This window comes from Salvelinus alpinus, chromosome 4, assembly GCF_045679555.1.
Source record: "Salvelinus alpinus chromosome 4, SLU_Salpinus.1, whole genome shotgun sequence".
Taxonomy (NCBI): Eukaryota; Metazoa; Chordata; class Actinopteri; order Salmoniformes; family Salmonidae; genus Salvelinus; species Salvelinus alpinus.
Genome location: NC_092089.1, coordinates 54465885 through 54490940, shown reverse-complemented (window position 1 = coordinate 54490940; position 25056 = coordinate 54465885).

The window sequence follows — 25056 nt, the reverse complement described above, 5'->3', positions numbered from 1 at the left end:
GCAGAATAGAGGTCCTCGGGACTGGATGCCCTCACAAGAATGATGCTTATTGGCTCATTCACAAGGCCTGATGATGATGCTGCCTGAAATCCAAACCTCGGGAAAAGTACACAACACAGTTGATTATGGGGCTGGCTGGTGGACACAACTGCAACATGTAGGAGTTCATTAAAGCCGTCTGCTCCCTCTCAACATTGACCAGGGGATGACAGAGGCTGAGGTTTTGCATCTTTGTTCAGCATGATTGTGTCACACCCTGATCTGTTTCATCTGTCTTTGTGATTGTCTCCACCCTCCTCCAGGTGTCACCCATCTTCCCCATTATCCCCTGTGTATTTATACCTGTGTTCTCTTTGTCTGTTGCCAGTTCGTCTTGTTTGTCAAGCTTACCCGCATTTGTCCTGTCAGCTCCTGTCTTTACCCAGCCTCTCTTTTTCTCACCCTCCTGGTTTTTGACCCTTGCCTGTCCTGACCCTGAACCCGCCCGCCTGACCACTCTGCCTGCCCCTGACCTTGAGCCTGCCTGCCGTCCTGTACCTTTGCCCCATCTGGATTTCCGACCTCTGCCTGACATGAGCCTGCCTGCCGTCCTGTACGTCTGTTGCTGTAATAAACATTGTTACTTCGACACGGTCTGCACCTGGGTCTTACCTTATCCTGATAGATTGACAAAGTCTTGATTTGTTTGGTCAGAGAGAGAAGAGCTGTGAAAACAGTGAAGTAGTTTATATATGCAAGAATTCCGTAAAGCAGAATAGTGAGAACACAGCATGTCTATTTGTATTTTCATTTGTTGTAGATATTCTGTCATGATTTTGGATAAAATTGAATTATCCTAAATTCAATGTAAAGAACAAGCGTTAACCAGCGATTGCAGACAGCCTCATAGCGGATGTTTTGGCGGTGTTGGAGGTGGAACTGTGTTGGAGCCTTCAAATTGGTGTGCAGCAGCTCTTGAGATCCTTATCAAGAAGACCCACCCTCCCCACTCGCGTTAGAAGTTCAGAAAGAGAAAGTGTAGACTATATAGCTCAAATTGAAAAATCATTCAACGAAACAATGAGGATTTTTATCATCCTAATCAAGGTGTAGATGACATCTTTACATTCCAGTGTTCGGACTTGTAAATAAGGCTACATGGGATTTGTCTTAATGAGACTCTGTGTAGCCAATGGCAATGTCCGCTTTAGGTACAGTATAGTGCCAGGAGCCGCTGTGGATTTGACAGCTCTAACACAGTTCCACCTAAAACACAGCCAAAACAGCCTCTATGAGGATGTCAGATAAAGCGGATTTGATTGAATAGAGCCCTTAATGTTTTCACCCCCACCATCACCTTCTTGTTTCATTGAACACTTCTGATCTCTCCAAATACGTCTTTGGAGGGGGGTTGAGGTCACCTCGGTGAAGAAAGTGAACTAGCTTTCAAAACCATTTCTCTTGGCCCACTCAGTACTGAACAAAGCCTGCTGTCAACTGGTCAAGGTTTCACTTCCTAATTAACTTCTCCTGGCTGGCTGTGGCACAATGAACAGGCCGTGGCCTAACACTGGCTGGGGCACACCCAGCCTTCTCCGTCTTATCTGCACTATCTGCTATAGATTCTAAGAAATCATTAGGCGCTGACAATCTGTATCCATATTTACCCTTGTGTGCGGCACCTATTATTGCTGGTATAGTGACGCATCTTTAATCAAACATTTGTCGTAGGAAAGATTCCTAAATCTTGGAAACCAGCTTTTGCTTTACCACCCATAAAGGGAGGTGATGGTAGTGAATTGGATAATTATCGGCCCATCTCTAAGCTCTCCTGTTTGGCTAAAATTCTAGAGTCATTGGTGAATAGGCAACTACAATCTTTTTTAACTGTTATCAATACTCTTTCTAGTAATCAATCTGGCTTCAGACCTAAACACAGTACTATTACAGCCACTGTACGTGTTGTAAATGATATTACTAATGCCCTAGATAATAGAAAGTACTGTGCTGGCTTGTTCATAGATTTATCTAAAGCTTTTGATACTGTAGATCATGCAATACTTTTGGGTAAGCTGTCAATAGGACTGGGATTGGATGCTTGTCGTTGGTTTCATGACTATCTAAAGGATAGAAGTCAGGCTGTTAGAGTCGACGGTATCCAGTCAGAGCCATTGGAGTTGTTTCAAGGGGTCCCACAAGGTTCTCTACTTGGTCCATTACTGTTCACTCTCTACATAAACAATATCGGTGATGAGATAAGAAAGTGTCAAATTCATTTATGTGCTGATGACACTGTCATGTACTCTATCGCTTCAATGGCTGACCAACCATTATCACTATTGGAGACAGATTTTCAGATATTACAAGGGTCTTTCATACAGCTGAAACTTGTTTTAAGTGCAAAGAAAACACATTTTATGATTTTTCATAGGTTCAAAAAATTGGTTGAAAATACACTGGCAATTACGAGTTTAGATGGTTCTCGAAATAATCAGGTCTCTATATGGTTGGATGGTTGGATATGGGTGGATGATAGACTGTCTTTTAAAATGCATATTGACGAACTTTGTAAACAGCATAAAATCAAGCTAGGCTTCCTCTTTAGAAACAGGACATGCTTGTCCTCTACAAATAGAAGACAAATTGTGCAAGCTACTTTTATGTCTGTTATAGATTATGAGGATATAATTTCATGCATGCTACGGCATCAACACATAAATCGCTGGATGCTACTTATCATTGCGCAGTTAATTACGGGTGCTAGCTACAGAACTCACCACTGTGTTTTATATCAAAATGTGGGTTGGACTTCGCTGTCCGTGAGACGAGAACAACATGCTCTCGTGTTTGTCTATGAAGCACTTCTGAATAAACTACCTTCTTATTTATCATCACTTATCAATATTATAATTATAATTCCTAAAACCAGGTCTCAAGCATGGATTACACTTGAGGCCCATGCGATTTCCACAGAGTTGTGTATGGCTGCCTTTTCCTGTTACGCTCCTTGCCTTTGAAAAGCCTGCAGACTAAACTTAAACTTGAGACTCTTGTCCCCCTTGCCCATTTTAAATATTTATTGGAGGATTTTTGAATTGCTTGTAACTGTTTCGGGTAATGCAAGTTCTTGTGCTGTCAGGGGAATAACCTATGTGTAAATGTAATCTGTTGCTGTATTTTTTTGTGTTATCTGTGATCGTTTTGTTTGTCTTGTGTAGTGTAGTTTCTTAATCATTGTACCTAAACTGTATGTGTAAACATGTATACACAGGGCCCAGCTGTAAAAGAGACCTTGGTCTCAGTCTGTGTTCCTTGTTGAAATAAACGAATAAACAAAAATCAACAATCCTTGGAAAACATTATCTTAGCATGATCTTGGCCAAGACAAATTTGGGCATGAGTGTATGTGTGTGTGTGAGTGTATGTGTGAGTGTGTGTGTGTGTGCGTGCGTGGTTGCGTGTGCCTGTATGAAAATACATTATTCAGTTCCAACATACAATGCAGCATTTTGTATTGCAATGGAACTTGTTTTCCGAGAAATCGGATTTGTCTGAGGTCACATTCTTCACTCCATTTGTATGTTTAATGCTGAGCTTATTCCTCGATTTATGCAGAATAAGACTGTTAAGGCTGTTTATTATCCTGGTTTATTTGGGGGTTGTGAAAAGTTCATGTTTTACCCCATTGATTTTCTTTTTTTTTTCTTTTTCTTTCCTTGCATCTGTATCATTCAGACTAAGAGCAAAAAGAGAGGGAGAGAGTGAAAGAAAAAGAAACGGAATGGAGGAAAGGAAAGGCGGAGAGCGAGTGCGCCGGGCCTTATTGAGTCGAGTGCTGAGTGATTTTCAGTGACTCTCTTTTGCCACCCAGGTCACTCCATAAGAACACCCAGACAGGAATTCCACCCGAGCTTATCTCCCCACCCCATCTAGACTGAATGGTGTGTGTGTGTGTGGGGGGGGGGGGGGGGGGGGTTGCATAGTAGCCTTGATTAAGGGAGATGGGGTGGGAGTGAAAAAGGAAGCCTGTTGTTGGACCAAGCATTTCAATGGTGTTTACTAGTAATCGCTGGAACAGATACCTGTCAAACAGAGCTATGAAGGAAGTGGTGAGTCGTAGGGAGGGAGCTATGGGGGCAGCCAGGCTGAGAGAGACTGAGGAGTTGTAACAAGGGGTGTGAATTTACTGCTCAGGTAAACGATTAGCCCAAGTGATACCAGTATTCTCCCCTCTATCCTCCTCTCCTTCTTGCCTTCTCTCCTCCTCTACTTCTGTCCTCCTCTCCTTCTCTCCTCCTCATCCCCCTCTCTTTCTTCTCCCTCCATCCAGGGTGCTTTAGAGGGAGAGTAATGGAGTGGAAGTACTGAGCAGTGTGTGACCTAATGCTTGATTAGGTCATTATAACTAAGCCACTGTTTTCCCGCACTTACTCTACAATCTACTAAGCCAGTCATGACTTCGGGAGTGAACTACTGTGCTAAGGTGGATTTTAAAGCCATGTTTAAAAACCTACGGTACTGCAGTGCACAGTGCCGATAAATAGAGAGTCTAGTCCACGAGTATTGAATGGCGAATGCGACAGTATAGAAACAGCACTGTTGGTCAAGTCTAAAGTCTCTAGCAAGTCTGCTGTGACCTGGTAAGCCTGGTTATGTGTCCGTCTCCTATGGGTGACCTCTCTGTCTAGTAGAAGTAGAGCACCCCCCTACTCCGTTCTCTCTTCACCCGTCCACAGGCCACCATGGGTCCCATGGGAGCTGGACTGTCACACATGATCTGGACTGTCTGTTGGCAGAGGTGCGAGAGCCTCCCCCTCTCTCCGGTGCAGCACACCGGATCTGATTGCACCCCGGCTTGCCCTTTTGTTTAGAGAGATTCCTTTTCAGGTCAGCCTCGGTAACCCTCCACTGCCCCTCACACACACCGCCTCACCCCTCCCCTGGCCTGCTGCTCGAGACAGGACACTCAGCCTTGTCACACATGACCTCTGTCACCTGGTCATCACCTGGCCACACAACACCCTCTCGCTCTCTCTCACTCTCTCTCTCTCTCCATCTCTCTCCTCTCCTCTCTGACCTAGCCATCTCCTTTGTTGTTCATCCACTCTCTTTGTTTGTACTTTGTCCCTCTGCTCTTTCTCATCCTCTTCACTCTCCGCGTGTGGAAGACAGATGGATGGGACATTTGACTATTTAGTTGTGACTGTCATGTGACTTTTTACTCCGATGTACACACTCCCAGCCTTCTCCCACACATGGTCAAATGAGAAATGTTAATGGTATGTGAACAGTAAATGCATCTGTACTACATATGAATAACATTCTCCATTACACCCTCCTGAATCAACCACAACATTAACAGATTGTGTGTTCATTTGGATTAATATGATATATTATTCAGAGTCGGTGAGTTTATGTAAAAGGAGCAGTACGCTTCGTTTGGAGAGTAAATGCAGCATTCTCACTGTGGGGGTTAGGATAATATATATTGCCATAAAACATATTTTATTGCCCAGTTTAAATCCCATATTTTATGTAGACAGTAAATAGGCAGGTCCTTCAACACAAAAAAGGGACATTCTAGACGTGTCCTGCATTCCTGGTCCTTCATTTCTCACCACAGAACTTCAATGGCGGAGTTGAACTTAGGGGAAAAGCTTTCACTTCTGTTCTATTCTAATGTTTTTGGCCTTTTTGGAGTAAATCCAGAAACGGCTGTGTTTTGCGGTCCTCTTTATAGTGTGACGAGACAGAATCAGTGATGAGAATTAACACTCTTTGCTTACGGCAGACAGTGAATAAGTGTTCCTCTAGTTGTTTGTCACACTCTGGTCCTTCCACATTAAAGAAAACACAGATTGCCTTAAAAGATGCCTCTCGCATGCCCACACACACAATTTTATTAGCCCGATGTGGATCTTACCACAGGAGTCTTGTTGGTAATGATGTCATTTTAATTCATTCATTAAAATGATTTGTTGAGTGACATCATCGAGTGACTTCAATCCATTAATTAATAAAAGGATATTAATCAATGATGTCATCACATTTTCATAAAAATTGCAACCGACAAAACATTAGACCTGATACATTGGCAACGTTAGTTGGAGAAGAGGTTTTCAGTTTAAATGGAAACTGAGTCTTTCTTAGTCAATGCAAAAGCTCCTTGGAAATGTTTTTACTTGATACATTATCCCACTTTTACCAAACTGATTAGTGAGGTCTACAAATCAAATCAAATCAAATTTTATTGGTCACATACAAGTGTTTAGCAGATGTTATTGCGGGTGTAGTGAAATGCTTGTGTTTCTAGCTCCAACAGTGCAGTAATATCTAACAAGTAATATCAAATAATGTTTACGTATTTTGCATTACTCATCTCATATGTATATACTATATTCTATTATATTCTATTGTATCTTAGTCTATGCCGCTCTGACAATGTTCGTCCATGTATTTATATATTCTTAATTCCATTCCTTTACTTAGATTTGTGTGTATTGTGTATATTGTTGTGAAATTGTTAAAGTGACTAGTGTTCCATTGTCAAGATCGTTTGTAGAAGTAACGGACCAAGGCGCAGCGTGCATAGAGTTCCACATGTTTAATTAAAGAAACTCACCAAAACAATACAGAAAAAAACGAAACGTGAAGTCAAATGCAGTGCTCACAGGCAACTACACACAAACAAACAAGATCTCACAAAAACCCAGTGGGAAAAAGCTTCCTAAATATGATCCCCAATCAGAGACAACGATAAACAGCTGCCTCTGATTGGGAACCATAACAGGCCAACATAGACATATACTAACCTAGATAACCCACCCTAGTCACACCCCGACCTAACCAACAAAGAGAATAAAAGGCTCTCTATGGTTAGGGCGTGACATCCATTTATTAAAGTGGCCAGTGATTTCAAGTCTACGTATATAGGCAGCAGCCTCGAATGTGCTAGTGATGGCTATTTAACAGTCTGATGGACTTGAGATAGAAGCTGTTTTTAAGTCTCTCATGATCACAGAAGTGAGTGCTACAGGGCGACAGTCATTTAGTACAGTTACCTTTCTAGGGTAGAGGAACAGTGGTGGCCATCTTGAAGCATGTGGGGACAGCAGACTGGGATAGGGAGAGATTGAATATGTCCGTAAACACACCAGACAGCTGGCCTGCGCATGTTCTGAGGACGCTGTTAGGTATGCCGTCTGGGCTGGCAGCCTTGCGAGGGTTAACACGCTTAAATGTCTTACTTAAGTTGGCTACAGAGGAGAGTCCATAGTCCTTGATAGCGGGCCGCATCGGTGGCACTGTGTTATCCTCTAAGCGGGCGAAGAAGGTGTTTAGCTTGTAAGGAAACAGAACGTCGGTGTCCGTGACATGGCTAGTTTTCCTTTTGTAGTCCGTGATTGTCTGTAGACCTTGCCACATACTGTACGTCTCGTGTCTGAGCCGTTGAATTGTGACCCCACTATGTCTCTATACTGACGTTTTGCATGTTTGACTGCCTTACAGAGGGAATAACTCCACTGTTTCTATTCTGCAATATACAGTTGAAGTCGGAAGTTTTCATACACTTAGGTTGGAGTCATTAAAACTAATTTTTCAACCACTCCACAAATTTTTTATTAACCGCTCTGGGATAGGTGGGACGGTAGCGTCCCACCTGGCCAACATCCAGTGAAAATGCAGAGCGCCAAATTCAAATAAATTACTATAAAAATTTAACTTTCATGAAATCACACATTCAATATACCAAATTAAAGCTACACTTATTGTGAATCCAGCCAATGTGTCAGATTTCAAAAATGCTTTACGGCAAAAGCAAACAATGCTATTATCTGAGGATAGCACCCCAGCAAACAATCACAGACCATCATATTTCAACCCTCCCGGCGAGACACAAAACGCAGAAATAAAGATATAATTCATGCCTTACCTTTGACGAGCTTCTTTTGTTGGCACTCCAATATGTCCCATAAACATCACAAATGGTCCTTTTGTTCGATTAATTCTGTCGATATATATCCAAAATGTCCATTTATTTGGCGCGTTTGATCCAGAAAAACACTGGTTCCAACTTGCACAACGTGACTACAGAATATCTCAAAAGGAACCTGTAAGCTTTGTCCAAACATTTCAAACTACTTTTGTAATACAACTTTAGATATTTTTTAACGTAAATAATTGATAAAATTGAAGATGGGATGATCTGTGTTCAATACCGGAGGAAAACAATGTGGAGCATGCTTTCTGGTCACTCGCCTCTAACAAACAGTACACTTCACTGGAGCCTCATTCTGAACATGGCTACTTCTTAATTTCTCAAAGGAAAAACCTCAACCAATTTCTATAGACTGTTGACATCCAGTGGAAGCGATAATAACTGCAGGAAGGTCCCTTAGAAATCTGGATTGCCAATGAAAGCCCATTGAAAAGAGAGTGACCTAAAAAAAAAAAATATCTGAATGGTTTGTCCTCGGGGTTTTGCCTGCCAAATAAGTTATGTTATAGTCACAGACATGATTCAAACAGTTTTAGAAACTTCAGAGTGTTTTCTATCCAATACTATTATATATGCATATATTAGCATCTGGGACTGAGTAGGAGGCAGTTTACTCTGGGTACGCTTTTCATCCAAACGTGAAAATGCTGCCCCCTATCCTAGAGAAGTTAACAAACTATAGTTTTGGTAAGTCACTCAGGACATCTACTTTGTGCATGACACAAGAAATTTTTCCAACAATTGTTGACAGACAGATTATTTCACTTATAATTCTGTCAGGTTTTGGCCAGGACTGTTCTGGTTTTTTGTCACTAGATGTCCCCATTGCACCTTTTTTGTACCTTTTGTTTTTCCCTTGCTCTATTATTGTTTGCACCTGTATGTCGTTCCCTTGTTAGTATTTAATCCCTGTGTGTTCCTTAGTTCCTTGCTCAGTGTTTGTATGTTAGCACCCAGCCCCAGCCCAAGCCTTGTTGTGAACATATATTTTTCTCTTGTTGGATTTTCCAGAGGTTCTCTGGTTTTGTTCTTTTGTATTTTGTATTAGTCTTTTAGGTTTGTTTTTTCCCTTGCTGTTTTTACCACTTTGTGGATTTTCTTTGTATTTTGGAAGTTATCTATTTTTTATTAAACCACCATCTCTAGTACTGCTGTGTCTGCCTCATCTTCTGGGTTCTGCCGATTTAGTGACTGTTTCTCGCACCGGGTCCTGACAGAAACACTGAGCCCTTAAAATGAACCCAGAGGCAGCCAGTACCCAGGACTTTTTTCCCATGCTGTCCCACCACGAGGGGACTGTCCAACGTCACGAAGCTGCTCTGGTTCAGCAAGAGGCCTTAATGGCTGGACATTCTCAACTTCTGTCGGAGATGATGACTTCCATAAAGCAGATTTCTGATCAACTTTCTCCTGCAACCGCTTCTGCTCCAGTTCATCAGATTCAAGTGCCCGTGGCAGTTAACCACCTGGCTGAACCTCGTCTGCCGCCTCCCCAACGGTTCTCAGGTGATCCGAGTGGTTGTAAGGGGTTTTTCACCCAATGTTCTCTCTCCTTCGAGCTGCAACCCTCGTCATTTCCCACCGACCGGTCCAAGATAGCATATATCATCACCCTGCTGTCGGAAAAAGCCCTAGCCTGGGCTACTGCTGTGTGGGATGCCCAAAGTCCCTGCTGTGCCAGCTACTCTACCTTTGCTGATGAATTCAAGCGAGTGTTTCAAGGTCCTACCAGCGGTCCTGACTCAGCCAAACAGCTCCTGACTCTCCGCCAAGGTCGGCGCAGCGTGACGGACTATGCCATCCAGTTCCGCACGGTGGCAGCAGCGAGTGGCTGGAATGACGAGGCGCTCACAGTGTGCTTTTTGAAGGGTCTTTCCGACACCATCCAAGATGAACTGGCCACTCGGGAACCACCGGACAACCTCGAGTCCCTGATCAAGTTGGCTTCACGCATAGACCAGCGTCTGAGAGAGAGAGAGCTCAACCGTAGATCTCTCACCCTAGCTCCTATCGGTCCCAGCTCCGAGTCTCCACCTTTATCCCCGCTGACTCCACCGGAACCCATGCAGGTTGGACGCATCTCCCAGGCTGAGAGAGACCGCCGGATGAGGGAGCGATGCTGTCTATATTGCGGCAAACCGGGCCATTTCCTCTCCACGTGTCCCGGGCTCCAGGGAAAACGCACTCTCCCGTGCAGGCCTGGGAGGACTGTAACGGGAAACATAACCTCCTCCCATCCATCCAACTCCCGCCTGCTCATTCCAGTTACCCTTTCCTGGGACAACCACGAGCTTCCCCTTCAAGCCTTGGTAGACTCTGGAGCCGCAGGTAACTTCATGGATGGTGTCTGGGCGAAGGAGAATGGCGTTCCCTCTGAACCTCTAAGTGACCCCATAAGGGTTACTACGTTGGATGGAAGCCCTTTGGGATCTGGACTTGTCACTCGTGTCACTACCCCCTTGCGTCTTTCAGTTTACCAACACCAGGAAGTGATGAACTTTCATCTGACCTCGTGTTCCGAGTTCCCTCTCGTCCTTGGATACCCCTGGCTTCACAGCCATAACCCTCACATCGACTGGTCTGTGGGCACTATCAAGCAGTGGGGTCCTACGTGCCAAGCCACTTGTATCTTCCCAAGTTCCCCGAGTTCCCCTCCCGAGTCTCTAGAATCCATCTACCTGTCCCGAGTTCCCGAGTGTTACCATGACCTCAAACCGGTATTTAGCAAACAGAGGGCCACCAAACTACCACCCCATAGACCTTACGATTGCCCCATCGACCTGTTTCCGGGCACCTGCCCCCCCAGGGGTCGGATCTTTTCCCTATCTCCTCCCGAACGAGCTGCTATGGATACCTACATCAAGGACGCTCTGGCAGCAGGCCTCATGCGTCCATCCACCTCGCCGGCGGGAGCAGGGTTTTTCTTTGTGGCCAAAAAAGACGGGGGATTACGTCCTTGCATCGACTACCGGGGACTTAATGCCATAACCGTCCGTAACCGCTACCCGCTACCCCTTATGGCCACAGCCTTTGAGCTGCTCCAGGAAGCAGTGGTCTTCACTAAGCTTGACCTGCGGAACGCATACCATCTTGTGCGGATCAAACCCGGTGACGAGTGGAAGACCGCTTTCAACACGCCTACTGGTCACTACGAATACTTGGTGATGCCCTTCGGCCTGACCAACGCCCCGGCTGTGTTCCAAGCGCTCATAAACGATGTGCTTAGGGATATGCTTAACATTTTCGTGTTTGTTTACTTGGATGACATCCTCATCTTTTCGAGCTCCCTTCAAGAACACACTAAGCATGTCAGACAAGTGCTCAAACGCCTCCTAGACAGCCATTTGTACGTTAAGCCGGAAAAGTGTGAATTCCATTCCTCTCGAGTACAGTTCCTGGGATTTGTAGTGGAACCCGGTCGAGTCCAGATGGACCCCAAGAAGGTAGGGGCGGTAGCAGATTGGCCCACCCCCAAGTCCGTTAAGGAAGTTCAGCGTTTCCTGGGCTTCACTAACTTCTACCGCAAGTTCATCAAGAACTTCAGCTCGGTGGCAGCCCCTCTCTCAGCTTTAACCAAGGGTGGCAACACAAGGTTTCTGTGGGGAAGAGAAGCTGAGACGGCCTTCCAAGGACTCAAGCAGCGCATCCTCTCTGCTCCCATCCTGACACTACCGACGGCGGATGAACCTTTTGTGGTGGAGGTAGACGCATCAGAGGTTGGTGTTGGAGCTGTCCTGTCTCAGAGGGGTGAAGACAAGAGGCTTCATCCTTGCGCCTTCTTCTCTCACCGGCTTACCCCGGCCGAGAGGAATTACGATGTGGGGGATCGTGAACTCCTAGCGGTTAAGATGGCATTGAAGGAATGGAGACACTGGCTCGAGGGGGCTTCTCAACCGTTTCAAGTGCTTACGGACCACAAAAATCTGGAGTATATCCAGCAGGCGAAGCGGTTGAACTCCAGACAAGCTCGATGGTCTCTTTTCTTCAGCCGATTCCAGTTTATTCTCACCTATAGACCCGGGTCGAAGAATCTCAAACCGGATGCCTTGTCACGAGTCTACTCTCCTGCCATTCGAGAAGATACTGACATGACTGTTCTTCCTGCCGCTAAGATCGTGGCTCCGATCTCGTGGCAAGTGGAGGATACCGTGAAACAAGCTCAAGCCATCGAACCGGGCCCTGGAGGAAGTCCTGCTAATCGGTTGTTTGTTCCCAAGGCAGCAAGGTCCCAAGTCCTTCTGTGGGGGCACTCCTCTCGCCTCACCTGTCACCCGGGCGTAGGTCGCACCTTGGAGTTCATCCAGCGTAAGTTCTGGTGGCCCACCATAAAAGAAGACGTTGCCACTTTCGTCAAGGCCTGTTCCGTGTGCTGCCAGGGCAAATCTTCTCACCTCCGCCCTCAAGGACTCCTTCACCCTTTATCTATTCCCCACCGACCCTGGTCCCATATCTCGCTGGACTTTATTACTGGCCTTCCTCCGTCCCATGGTAATACTACGATCCTAGTCATCATCGACAGGTTTTCTAAGGCGGCCAGGTTTGTTCCCTTGACCAAATTACCTTCTGCCAAGGAAACAGCTGAGTTGGTGATTAACCATGTGTTCCGAGTCTTTGGCATCCCGCAAGATATGGTTTCCGACAGAGGTCCCCAGTTCGCCTCAAGGTTTTGGAAGGCCTTCTGCCAACTCATAGGGGCCACGGCCAGTTTATCTTCAGGGTACCATCCGGAGTCCAACGGCCAAACTGAGAGGATGAATCAGGAGCTGGAAACCACCCTCAGATGTATGGTTTCCAACAACCCATCCACATGGTCATCCTTCATTGTTTGGGCTGAGTACGCGCACAACACCTTGTGCTCCTCCTCCACTGGTATATCCCCGCACGAGTGTCAGTTTGGCTATGCTCCTCTATTGTTCCCGGACCAGGAGGCAGAAGTCAGAGTGCCTTCAGCCTCGAGGTTCATCAGACGCTGTCGGCTTACGTGGAAGAAGGCCCGTCTTAATCTTCTGCGTTCCTCTCAGCAGTACCAACGACAAGCCAACAGACGTCGCCGTCCCGGTCCTACCCTGTACCCCGGCCAGAGAGTATGGCTCTCAACAAAAAACTTACCGCTACGGGTGGAGTCTCGCAAGCTGTCCCAGAGATTCATCGGACCCTTTAAGATTGCCAGGAGAGTCAATCCCGTTACTTTTCGCCTGCACTTACCCAGATCCCTTAAAATCAATCCCACATTTCACATTTCTTTATTAAAACCTGTTGTTTTTTCTCCCCTTATTCCGGCAGGCAGACCTCCCCCTCCGCCCCGTGTCATCGGAGGCCAGTCGGCTTATACCGTCCACCGGATACTGGACTCCCGCCGGGTGCAGCGGTCCTGGCAGTATCTGGTGGACTGGGAAGGCTACGGTCCCGAGGAGCGCTCCTGGGTTCCTGCCAAGGACATACTGGACCCTGACCTCATTCGTCAGTTCAGGGCCCTCCACCCTGAGAAGGCTGGTAGGAACGTCAGGAGCCGTTCCTAGGAGGGGGATTCTGTCAGGTTTTGGCCAGGACTGTTCTGGTTTTTTGTCACTAGATGTCCCCATTGCACCTTTTTTGTACCTTTTGTTTTTCCCTTGCTCTATTATTGTTTGCACCTGTATGTCGTTCCCTTGTTAGTATTTAATCCCTGTGTGTTCCTTAGTTCCTTGCTCAGTGTTTGTATGTTAGCACCCAGCCCCAGCCCAAGCCTTGTTGTGAACATATATTTTTCTCTTGTCGGATTTTCCAGAGGTTCTCTGGTTTTGTTCTTTTGTATTTTGGATTAGTCTTTTAGGTTTGTTTTTTCCCTTGCTGTTTTTACCACTTTGTGGATTTTCTGTGTATTTTGGAAGTTATCTATTTTTTATTAAACCACCATCTCTAGTACTGCTGTGTCTGCCTCATCTTCTGGGTTCTGCCGATTTAGTGACTGTTTCTCGCACCGGGTCCTGACATAATTCACTGTATCACAATTCCAGTGGGTCAGAAGTTCACATACGCTAAGTTGACTGTGCCTTTAAACAGCTTCTAAAATTCCAGAAAAGGTTGTCATGAATTTAGAAGGAGGAGGTGTACCTGTGGATGTATTTCAAGGCCTACCTTCAAATGCATCTTTGCTTGACATCATGGGAAAATGAATAGAAATCAGCCAAGACCTCAGAAAAATAATTGTACACCGCCACAAGTCTGGTTCATCCTTGGGAGCAATTTCCAAATGCCTGAAGGTACCACGTTCATCTGTACAAACAATAATACGCAAGTATAAACACCATGGGACCACGCAGCCTTCATACCGCTCAGGAAGGAGACGCGGTCTGTCTCCTAGAGATGAACGTACTTTGGTGCGAAAGTGCAAATCAATCCTAGAACAACAGCAAAGGACATTGTGAAGATGCTGGAGGAAACAGGTACAAAAGTATCTATATCCACAGTAAAACGAGTCCTACATCGACATAACCTGAAAGGCCACTCAGCAAGGAAGATGCCACTGTTCCAAAACCGCCATAAAAAAGCCAGACTGCTGTTTGCAACCGCACATGGGGACAAAGATTGTACTTTTTGGAGAAATGTCCTCTGGTCTGATGAAACAAAAATAGAACTGTTTGGCCATAATGACCATCGTTATGTTTGGAGGAAAAAGGGGGAGGCTTGCAAGCCGAAGAACTCCATCCCAACCGTGAAGCACGGGGCTGGCAGCATCATGTTTTGGGCGTGCTTTGCTGAATGAGGGACAGGTGCACTTCACAAAATATATGGCATCATGAGGCAAGAAAATGATGTGGATATATTGAAGTAACATCTCAAGACATCAGTCAGGAAGTTAAAGCTTGGTCGCAAATGGGTCTTCCAAATGACCAATGACCCCAAGCATACTTCCAAAGTTGTGGCAAAATGGCTTAAGGACAACAAAGTCAAGGTATTGGATTTTCCATCACAAAGCCCTGACCTCACTCCTATAGAAAATTGGTGGGAAGAACTGAAAAAGCGTGTGCGAGCAAGGAGGCCTACAAACCTGACTCAGTTACACCAGCTCTGTCAGGAGGAATGGGCCAAAATTCGCCCAACTTATTGTGGGAAGCTTGTGGAAGGCTACCTGAAACGTTTGACCCAAGTTAAGCAATTTAAAGGCAATGCTACCAAATACTAATTGAGTGTATGTAAACGTCTGACCCACTGGGAATGTGATGAAAGAAATAAAAGCTGAAATAAATCATTCTGTCTACTATTATTCTGACATTTCACATTCTTAATATAAAGTGGTGATCCTAACTGACCTAAGACAGAGAATTTTTACTTGGATTAAATGTCAGGAATTGTGAAAAACTGAGTTTAAATGTATTTGGTAAAGGTGTATGTGAACTTCCGACTTCAGCTGTATGTAGATTTTAATAGTCAAAGCGGGTACAAGATTTCCTTTACACTTCCTGATAAACTCAGTCACCTTATCAGTATATTTGTCAATGTTATTCTCGAAGGCTACCCGGAACATATTCCAGTCCACGTCATCAAAACAATCGTGAAGTGTGGATTCCGATTGGTCAGACCAGCGTTGAATAGTCCTTAGCACGGGTACTTCCTGTTTGAGTTTCTGACTATAGGAAGGGAGGAGAAAAAAATGGAGTCATGATCAGATTTGCCAAAGGGAGGGCCTTGTAGTCATCCCGGAAGTTTGAGTAGCAGCGGTTGAGTGTTTTAGCAGTGCGAGTGTTGCAGTCAATATGTTGATAGAACTTCGATAGTGTTTTCCTCAAATTTGCCTTGTTAAAGTCCCCAGCTACAATAAATGTGGTCTCAGGATATGTGGTTTCCAGTTTGCATAAAATCCAGTGAAGTTCTTTGAGGGCAGTCGTGGTATCGGCTTAAGGGGGAATATACACTGCTGTGACTATAACCGAAATTAACTGAGAACCCAACTGGCTGCACGGACTCAGACAGTTTATCTCGAGAGAGCCATGTTTCCGTGAAACAGAGAATGTTACAATCCCTGATGTCTCTCTGGAAGGAAATTCTAGCCCTCAGCTCGTCAACTTTACAGTTTTTTACAATCACTTTGGCACCAATTTCGGATTTTTTCAAAACTCTAGACACAAAACTCACAACCACTGATCAAAATGCAAATTTTTCTAAACTCTAACACTTTTTCCAAATGCTTGGATAAATACACATAAAACTAAGATAATTTGTTCAATGAACTAAAATCACCTGTTCAAAATGACACAACTTAACATCAAAGTATTACCATTTCAAAATGTAATTCACATATTACATCTGAGATGACTGTCTATTCATTTCATTACAATGATCTAACTATCAATTGATACAACTGCTCAAAATGATAAGTAACTGTTGCATTACTCTTAATGCATAGTTTTATGGAAACTGACAAACAATATGCTGACATTCAATTCCATGTTTAGATCATGAAAGTTTCAGGATAATGAGATGACACCAATTACCATTGACACCAATTACCGTGGAACATGAACCAATTGGACTACATTATCTATGGATGTAATATTTCATCATCATTCTTTATCAGACACTGTTTCTATGGTCCCATGTACCACTTTTCCAGACCGTGTTTTCAGATTTGACATTACTGTACACTCACTGGCTACTTTATTAGGTACACCTATCTAGTACTGGGTAGGAACCCCTTTTGCCTCCAAAACAGCCTGAATTATTCAGTGTTGTACGTTAAGAGATGCCCTTCTGCACACCACTGTTAAAAACAGCTGTTATTTGAGCATTTGTGGCCTTTCTGTTAGCTTGAATGAGTCTGGACATTCTCCTCTGACCTCTCTCATTAACAAAGTGTTTTTGCCCACAGAAATGACGCTCACTGAATGTGTTTTTTTATCGCACCAATCTCTATAAACTCTAGAGACTGTAGTGTGTAAAATTCCCTGGAGGGCAGCTGTTTCTGAGATGCTGGAATCACCATGTTTGGCATCAACAATCATACCACAGTCAAAGTATCTTAGATGATGCATCTTGCCCGTTCTAAATCAAATCAAATCAAATGTATTTATATAGCCCTTCGTACATCAGCTGATATCTCAAAGTGCTGTACAGAAACCCAGTCTAAAACCCCAAACAGCAAGCAATGCAGGTGTAGAAGCACTGTGGCTAGGAAAAACTCCCTAGAAAGGCCAAAACCTAAGAAGAAACCTAGAGAGGAACCAGGCTATGAGGGGTGGCCAGTCCTCTTCTGGCTGTGCCATGTGGAGATTATAACAGAACATGGCCAAGATGTTCAAATGTTCATAAATGACCAGCATGGTCAAATAATAATAATCACAGTAGTTGTCGAGGGTGCAGCAAGTCAGCACCTCAGGAGTAAATGTCAGTTGGCTTTTCATAGCCGATCATTAAGAGTATCTCTACCGCTCCTGCGGTCTCTAGAGAGTTGAAAACAGCAGGTCTGGGACAGGTAGCACGTCCGGTGAACAGGTCAAGGTTCCATAGACGCAGGCAGAACAGTTGAAACTGGAGCAGCAGCACGGCCAGGTGGACTGGGGACAGCAAGGAGTCATCATGCCAGGTCGTCCTGAGGCATGGTCCTAGGGCTCAGGTCCTCCGAGAGAGAGAAAGAAAGAGAGAAAGAGAGAATTAGAGAGAATTAGAGAGAGCATACTTAAATTCACACAGGACACCGGATAAGACAGGAGAAGTACTCCAGATATAACAAACTGACCCTAGCCCCCCGACACATAAACTTCTGCAGCATAAATACTGGAGGCTGAGACAGGAGGGGTCAGGAGACACTGTGACACTCACCCATCCGATGATACCCCCGGACAGGGCCAAACAGGAAGGATATAACCCCACCCACTTTTCCAAAGCACAGCCCCCATACCACTAGAGGGATATCTTCAACCACCAACTTACCATCCTGAGACAAGGCCGAGTATAGCCCACAAAGATCTCCGCCACGGCACAACCCAAGGGGGGGGCGCCAACCCAGACAGGAAGATCACGTCAGTGACTCAACCTACTCAAGTGACGCACCCCTCCTAGGGACGGCATGAAAGAGCACCAGTAAGCCAGTGACTCAGCCCCTGTGATAGGGTTAGAGGCAGAGAATCCCAGTGGAGAGAGGGGAACCGGCCAGGCAGAGACAGCAAGGGCGGTTCGTTGCTCCAGAGCCTTTCCGTTCACCTTCACACTCCTGGGCCAGACTACACTCAATCATATGACCTACTGAAGAGATAAGTCTTCAGTAAAGACTTAAAGGTTGAGACCGAGTCTGCGTCTCTCACGTGGGTAGGCAGACTATTCCATAAAAATGGAGATCTATAGGAGAAAGCCCTTCCTCCAGCTATTTGCTTAGAAATTCTAGGGACAATTAGGAGGCCTGCGTCTTGTGACCGTAGCGTACGTGTAGGTATGTACGGCAGGACCAACTCGGAAAGATAGGTAGGAGCAAGCCCATGTAACGCTTTATAGGTTAACAGTAAAACTTTGAAATCAGCCCTTGCCTTAACAGGAAGGCAGTGTAGGGAGGCTAGCACTGGAGTAATATGATCAAATTTATTGGTTCTAGTCAGGATTCTAGCAGCCGCATTTAGCACTAACTGAAGTTTATTTAGTGCTTTATCCGGTTAGCCGGAAAGTAGAGCATTGCAGTAGTCTAACGTAGAAGTAACAAAAGCATGGATAAATTTTTCTGCATCATTTTTGGACCGAAAATTTCTGATTTTTGCAATGTTACGTAGATGGAAAAAAGCTGTCCTTGAAACAGTCTTGATATGTTCGTCAAAAGAGAGATCAGGATCCAGAGTAACGCCGAGGTCCTTCACAGTTTTATTTGAGACGACTTTACAACCATCAAGATTAATTGTCAGATTTAACAGAATATCTCTTTGTTTCTTGGGACCGAGAACAAGCATCTCTGTTTTGTCCGAGTTTAAAAGTAGAAAGTTTTCAGCCATCCACTTCCTTATGTCTGAAACACAGGCTTCTAGCGAGGGCAATTTTGGGGCTTCACCATGTTTCATTGAAATGTACAGCTGTGTGTCATCCGCATAGCAGTGAAAGTTAACATTATGTTTTCGAATGACATCCCCAAGAGGTAAAATATATAGTGAAAACAATAGTGGTCCTAAAACGGAACCTTGAGGAACACCGAAATGTACAGTTGATTTGTCAGAGGACAAACCATTCAGAGACAAACTGATATCTTTCCGACAGATAAGATCTAAACCAGGCCAGAACTTGTCCGTGTAGACCAATTTGGGTTTCCAGTCTCTCCAAAAGAATGTGGTGATCGATGGTATCAAAGGCAGCACTAAGGTCTAGTAGCACGAGGACAGATGCAGAGCCTCGGGCTGACGCCATTAAAAGGTCATTTACCACCTTCACAAGTGCAGTCTCAGTGCTATGATGGGGTCTAAAACCAGACTGAAGCATTTCGTATACATTGTTTGTCTTCAGGAAGGCAGTGAGTTGCTGCGCAACAGCTTTTTCCAAAATTTTTGAGAGGAATGGAAGATTCGATAGTTTTTTATATTTTCTGGGTCAAGGGTTGGCTTTTTCAAGAGAGGCTTTATTACTGCCACTTTTAGTGAGTTTGGTACACATCCGGTGGATAGAGAGACGTTTATTATGTTCAACATAGGAGGGCCAAGCACATGAAGCAGCTCTTTCAGTAGTTTAGTTGGAATAGGATCCAGTATGCAGCTTGAAGGTTTAGAGGCCATGATTATTTTCATCATTGTGTCAAGAGATATAGTACTAAAACACTTAAGTGTCTCTCTTGATCCTAGGTCCTGGCAGAGTTGTGCAGAATCAGGACAGCTAAGCTTTGGAGGAATACGCAGATTTAAAGAGGAGTCCGTAATTTGCTTTCTAATGATCATGATCTTTTCCTCAAAGAAGTTCATGAATTTATTACTACTGAAGTGAAAGCCATCCTCTCTTGGGGAATGCTGCTTTGTAGTTAGCTTTGCAACAGTATCAAAAAGAAATTTTGGATTGTTCTTATTTTCCTCAATTAAGTTGGAAATATAGGATGATCGAGCAGCAGTGAGGGCTCTTCGATACTGCACGGTACTGTTTTTCCAAGCTAGTCGGAAGACTTCCAGTTTGGTGTGGCGCCATTTCCGTTCCAATTTTCTGGAAGCTTGCTTCAGAGCTCGGGTATTTTCTGTATACCAGGGATATAGTTTCTTATGACAATTTTTTTTAGTTTTTAGGGGTGCAACTGCATCTAGGGTATTGCGCAAGGTTAAATTGAGTTCCTCAGTTAGGTGGTTAACTGATTTTTGTCCTCTGACGTCCTTGGGTAGGCAGAAGGAGTCTGGAAGGGCATCAAGGAATCTTTGTGTTATCTGAGAATTTATAGCACGACTTTTGATGCTCCTTGGTTGGGGTCTGAGCAGATTATTTGTTGCGATTGCAAACGTAATAAAATGGTGGTCCGATAGTCCAGGATTATGAGGAAAAAACATTACGATCTACAACATTTATTCCACGGGACAAAACTAGGTCCAGAGTATGACTGTGGCAGTGAGTAGGTCCAGAGACATGTTGGACAAAACCCACTGAGTCGATGATGGCTCCGAAAGCCTTTTGGAGTGGGTCTGGGGATTTTTCCATGTGAATATTAAAATCACCAAAAATTAGAATATTATCTGCTATGACTACAAGGTCCGAAAGGAATTCAGGGAACTCAGTGAGGAATGCTGTATATGGCCCAGGAGGCCTGTAAACAGTAGCTATAAAAAGTGATTGAGTAGGCTGCATAGATTTCATGACTAGAAGCTCAAAAGACGAAAACGTCTTTCTTTTTTTTTGTAAATTGAAATTTGCCATCGTAAATGTTAGCAACACCTCCGCCTTTGCGGGATATGTACGGGGGATATGGTCACTAGTGTAACCAGGAGGTGAGGCCTCATTTAACACAGTCAATTCATCAGGCTTAAGCTATGTTTCAGTCAGGCCAATCACATCAAGATTATGATCAGTGATTAGTTAATTGACTATAACTGCCTTTGAAGTGAGGGATCTAACATTAAGTAGCCTTATTTTGAAATGCGAGGTATCACGATCTCTTTCAATAATGGCAGGAATGGAGGAGGTCTTTATCCTAGTGAGATTGCTAAGGCGAACACCGCCATGTTTAGTTTTGCCCAACCTAGGTCGAGGCACAGACACAGTCTCAATGGGGATAGCTGAGCTGACTACACTGACCATGCTAGTGGCACCCTAGTTCATTGTGGAGCTAGAGGAGTTAGAGCCCTGTCTATGTTGGTAGATAAGATGAGAGCACCCCTCCAGCTAGGATGGAGTCCGTCACTCCTCAGCAGGCCAGGCTTGGTCCTGTTTGTGGGTGAGTCCCAGAAAGAGGGCCAATTATCTACAAATTCTATCTTTTGGGAGGGGCAGAAAACATTTTTCAACCAGTGATTGAGTTGTGAGACTCTGCTGTAGAGCTCATCACTCCCTCTAACTGGGAGGGGGCCAGAGACAATTACTCGATGCCGACACATCTTTCTAGCTGATTTACACGCTGAAGCTGTTGCGCTTGGTGACCTCTGACTGTTTCATCCTAACATCGTTGGTGCCGACGTGGATAACAATATCTCTATACTCTCTACACTCGCCAGTTTTAGCTTTAGCCAGCACCATCTTCAGATTAGCCTTAACGTCGGTAGCCCTGCCTCCTGGTAAACAGTGTATGATCGCTGGATGATTCGTTTCTAATGTTAGGTCGAACAACAACTAAAGCTCTCTACTCTATATACTCTATATATATATTGAGTTGCAGGCAGCCACATGATTCTCTGGTCGAATGTAACCTTCCTTGATGAGCTAAATCAGGTCTGTAGAGCTGATGGCATGACCTATGTCATTGTGTGGGATAATGTCAGGTTCCACCATGCTCAAATGGTGCAAGCATGGTTTCAGCGCATCCACAATTTACCACCCTGTACTTACCCCCATACTCTCCTTTCCTAAAACTCGATTGAGGAATTGTTCTCCAAATGGAGGTGGAAGGTATATGATAGGTGCTCTCACGAACATGCCACCCTTCTCCAGGCCATGGATGACGCATGCAAGGACATCACGGCAGACCAGTGTCAGGCCTGGATTCGCCATGCCCAAAGATTCTTCCCAAGATGTTTGGCTAATGAAAACATCCATTGTGATGTGGATGAGAACCTATGGCCAAATCCACAAGACAGGGTTGAGGGAAATATAGAAGTACAGTAATCAATCCTTTGTTTTGCTTTTTACAGTAAGCCATGTGAGGAACACTGCAGTTTCAGATTTTGTTCAATGATTCCACTGTGTCTGTATGTAACGGATGTGAAATGGCTAGCTAGTTAGCGGGTACGCGCTACTAGCGTTTCAATCAGTTACGTCACTTGCTCTGAAACCTAGAAGTAGTGTTGCACCTTGCTCTGCAAGGGCCGCGGCTTTTGTGGAGCGATGGGTAACGACGCTTCGTGGGTGACTGTTGTCGATGTGTGCAGAGGGTCCCTGGTTCGCGCCCGTGTCGGGGCGAGGGGACGGTTTAAAGTTATACTGTTACATTGATGCTGTTGACCCGGATCACTGGTTGCTGCGGAAAAGGAGGAGGTTGAAAGGGGGGTGAGTGTAACGGATGTGAAATGGCTAGCTAGTTAGCGGGTACGCGCTACTAGCGTTTCAATCAGTTACGTCACTTGCTCTGAAACCTAGAAGTAGTGTTGCACCTTGCTCTGCAAGGGCCGCGGCTTTTGTGGAGCGATGGGTAACGACGCTTCGTGGGTGACTGTTGTCTATGTGTGCAGAGGGTCCCTGGTTCGCGCCCGTGTCGGGGCGAGGGGACGGTCTAAAGTTATACTGTTACATGTAGTATTCTCTTTACTAGTCCTTTTACAGTGATTTATTTACGTGTAGTACCATAATGAAATATGTATCACATATTTTGTTATAGAATATTTAATGATTGACTGAACAACTACACAGTGAAACTATCGGTATCTTGTGTTTGGGTGATCTAAATGAATGTTCCTATGATATTTCATGATAAATTAGTTATTTGAACCAATGGTGCAAGTGCAAGGTTTCTTTAAAGATACGAATGCACAATGCAATGTTTTGAACACTGGACAGCCTGTGTTACAAGTGATGACCGTTTTGAGTTGTGTGTCTAGAGTTTTGAAAAATGACCACAAGGTTCTGAAATTTGTGCCAAAAGGATTGTAAAAAAATGTATTATCCAGAGACTGAACATTAGCGAGTAATATACTCCTAGTACCTCTTCTCCGCCGGCGCTGTTTTGGGTCAGCCTCTGGAATCAGTTCAATTGCCCTGGGGGGTGCGAACAAAGAATCTGATTCGGGAAAGTCATATTCCTGGTCATAATGCTGTTAATACTGGTGAGTTACCGCCGCTCTGATATCTAAAAGTTCTTCCTGGCTGTATGTAATAACACCCAAAATTCTGTCCTAATAATGTAAGAAATAATAAAAAAATTTAAATACTGTAAAGTTGCCTAGGGGCTAGAAGTTTGGTTGCCCTCTCTATCGGCACTCAGAGACAGTGAGGTGGAGATCAGGCCATTGCGTTGCGTGCAGTCAGAGTTTAAAGTGATCAGTAATAGCTTTTATATTGTATGCATCTTCTTTTCATTCCTTTCCTGGTGGTGGGGCCAAAGGGAAGGAGGCTTCTGTGTGTGTGTGTGTGTGTGTGTGTGTGTGTGTGTGTGTGTGTGTGTGTGTGTGTGTGTGTGTGTGTGTGTGTGTGTGTGTGTGTGTGTGTGTGTGTGTGTGTGTGTGTGTGTGTGTGTGTGTGTGTTTGTGTGTGTGTGTGTGTGTGTGTGCGCGCGCGCGCGTGCGTGCGTGCGTGCCGTCCTGTTTGTGGGTTCCTGTGTGTGAATGGGGGAGAAACAGAACAGTGGAAAGTTGACGATTAGTGCTTCTGACGTGATAACTGATTTGCCCCCGTGTTCACCTTTAATCTCTGATATAACTGACCACTGAAAGGGTCACAGAGTGGTACTGCAGGATATATCCCAAACTACTCAATGGTTTGTTTAAATGTCATAGAAAATTGTGTCACTCAATCGCAAATGCATGTGAGGAGTTTCCTCCTGTTCCATGTACCTTTAGGTTTTTGAAAGATAAGAGAGGAAGAGAAAAAATCAACGTTGACATTTTTTACATTACTCTAAACATTCTGTTTAGAGCAATCTGTAGTTCAAACGTGAAATAACAGCAAAATATCCCAATCCCAATATAAACTTTCTTAAAAAAGAATATTTAAGAGTGAATAAACAATTAATGAATGGGTGGGTGTTCATGTTGTCATGATAGCTATTGTAGTTGTGGTGGTTATGATAAATAAGGCAGTTGTACTTAAATAAGGCAGTTGTAGTATTAAGGCAGTTGTAAATAAGGCAGTTGTTCTTAAATAAGGCAGTTGTAGTATTAAGGCAGTTGTAAATAAGGCAGTTGTACTTAAATAAGGCAGTTGTAGTATTAAGGCAGTTGTAAATAAGGCAGTTGTACTTAAATAAGGCAGTTGTAGTATTAAGGCAGTTGTAGTATTATTAGTGGTGGTAGTATGTCAAAGTGCTGGTGGCATTTGCCTTTAAGGTCAACGTTAAGGTGTGACCTGTGAACTAGATGGAGGGGGCGGGGGGTGTATAAGGGGGCAACAGGGAAATTCTAAAGTGGCCTCACGGCTTCCCCCCACAACCCCCTGCTCTTGTTCCCGAGGACCACGATTCCTCTGATGTGGAAAATATTTTCTACTACAATAGAAAAAAAGAGCCAATTAAAAAAGTAGCCAAAGGCCTCATTATCTCATGTTTCCTCCTGCAAGGTATGATCAACACTGGCCTGAGGGTTGCCGTGGCAACTCTGTGGTCACTCCTAATCTGTCTGACTCTACAGTTGGTCGGTCAAAACTGAGGCTGGTTGGTTGGTCACTGGAAGTGATGAAAAAGGATGGTGTATTGAAAAGCAGCCCATGCAGCAATACCAACTTGGACATTACACCACTAAACTGATCGAAACCATACACTACAAGGCAAGATTAGATTTCAACTGGCTGAAACCAATTCA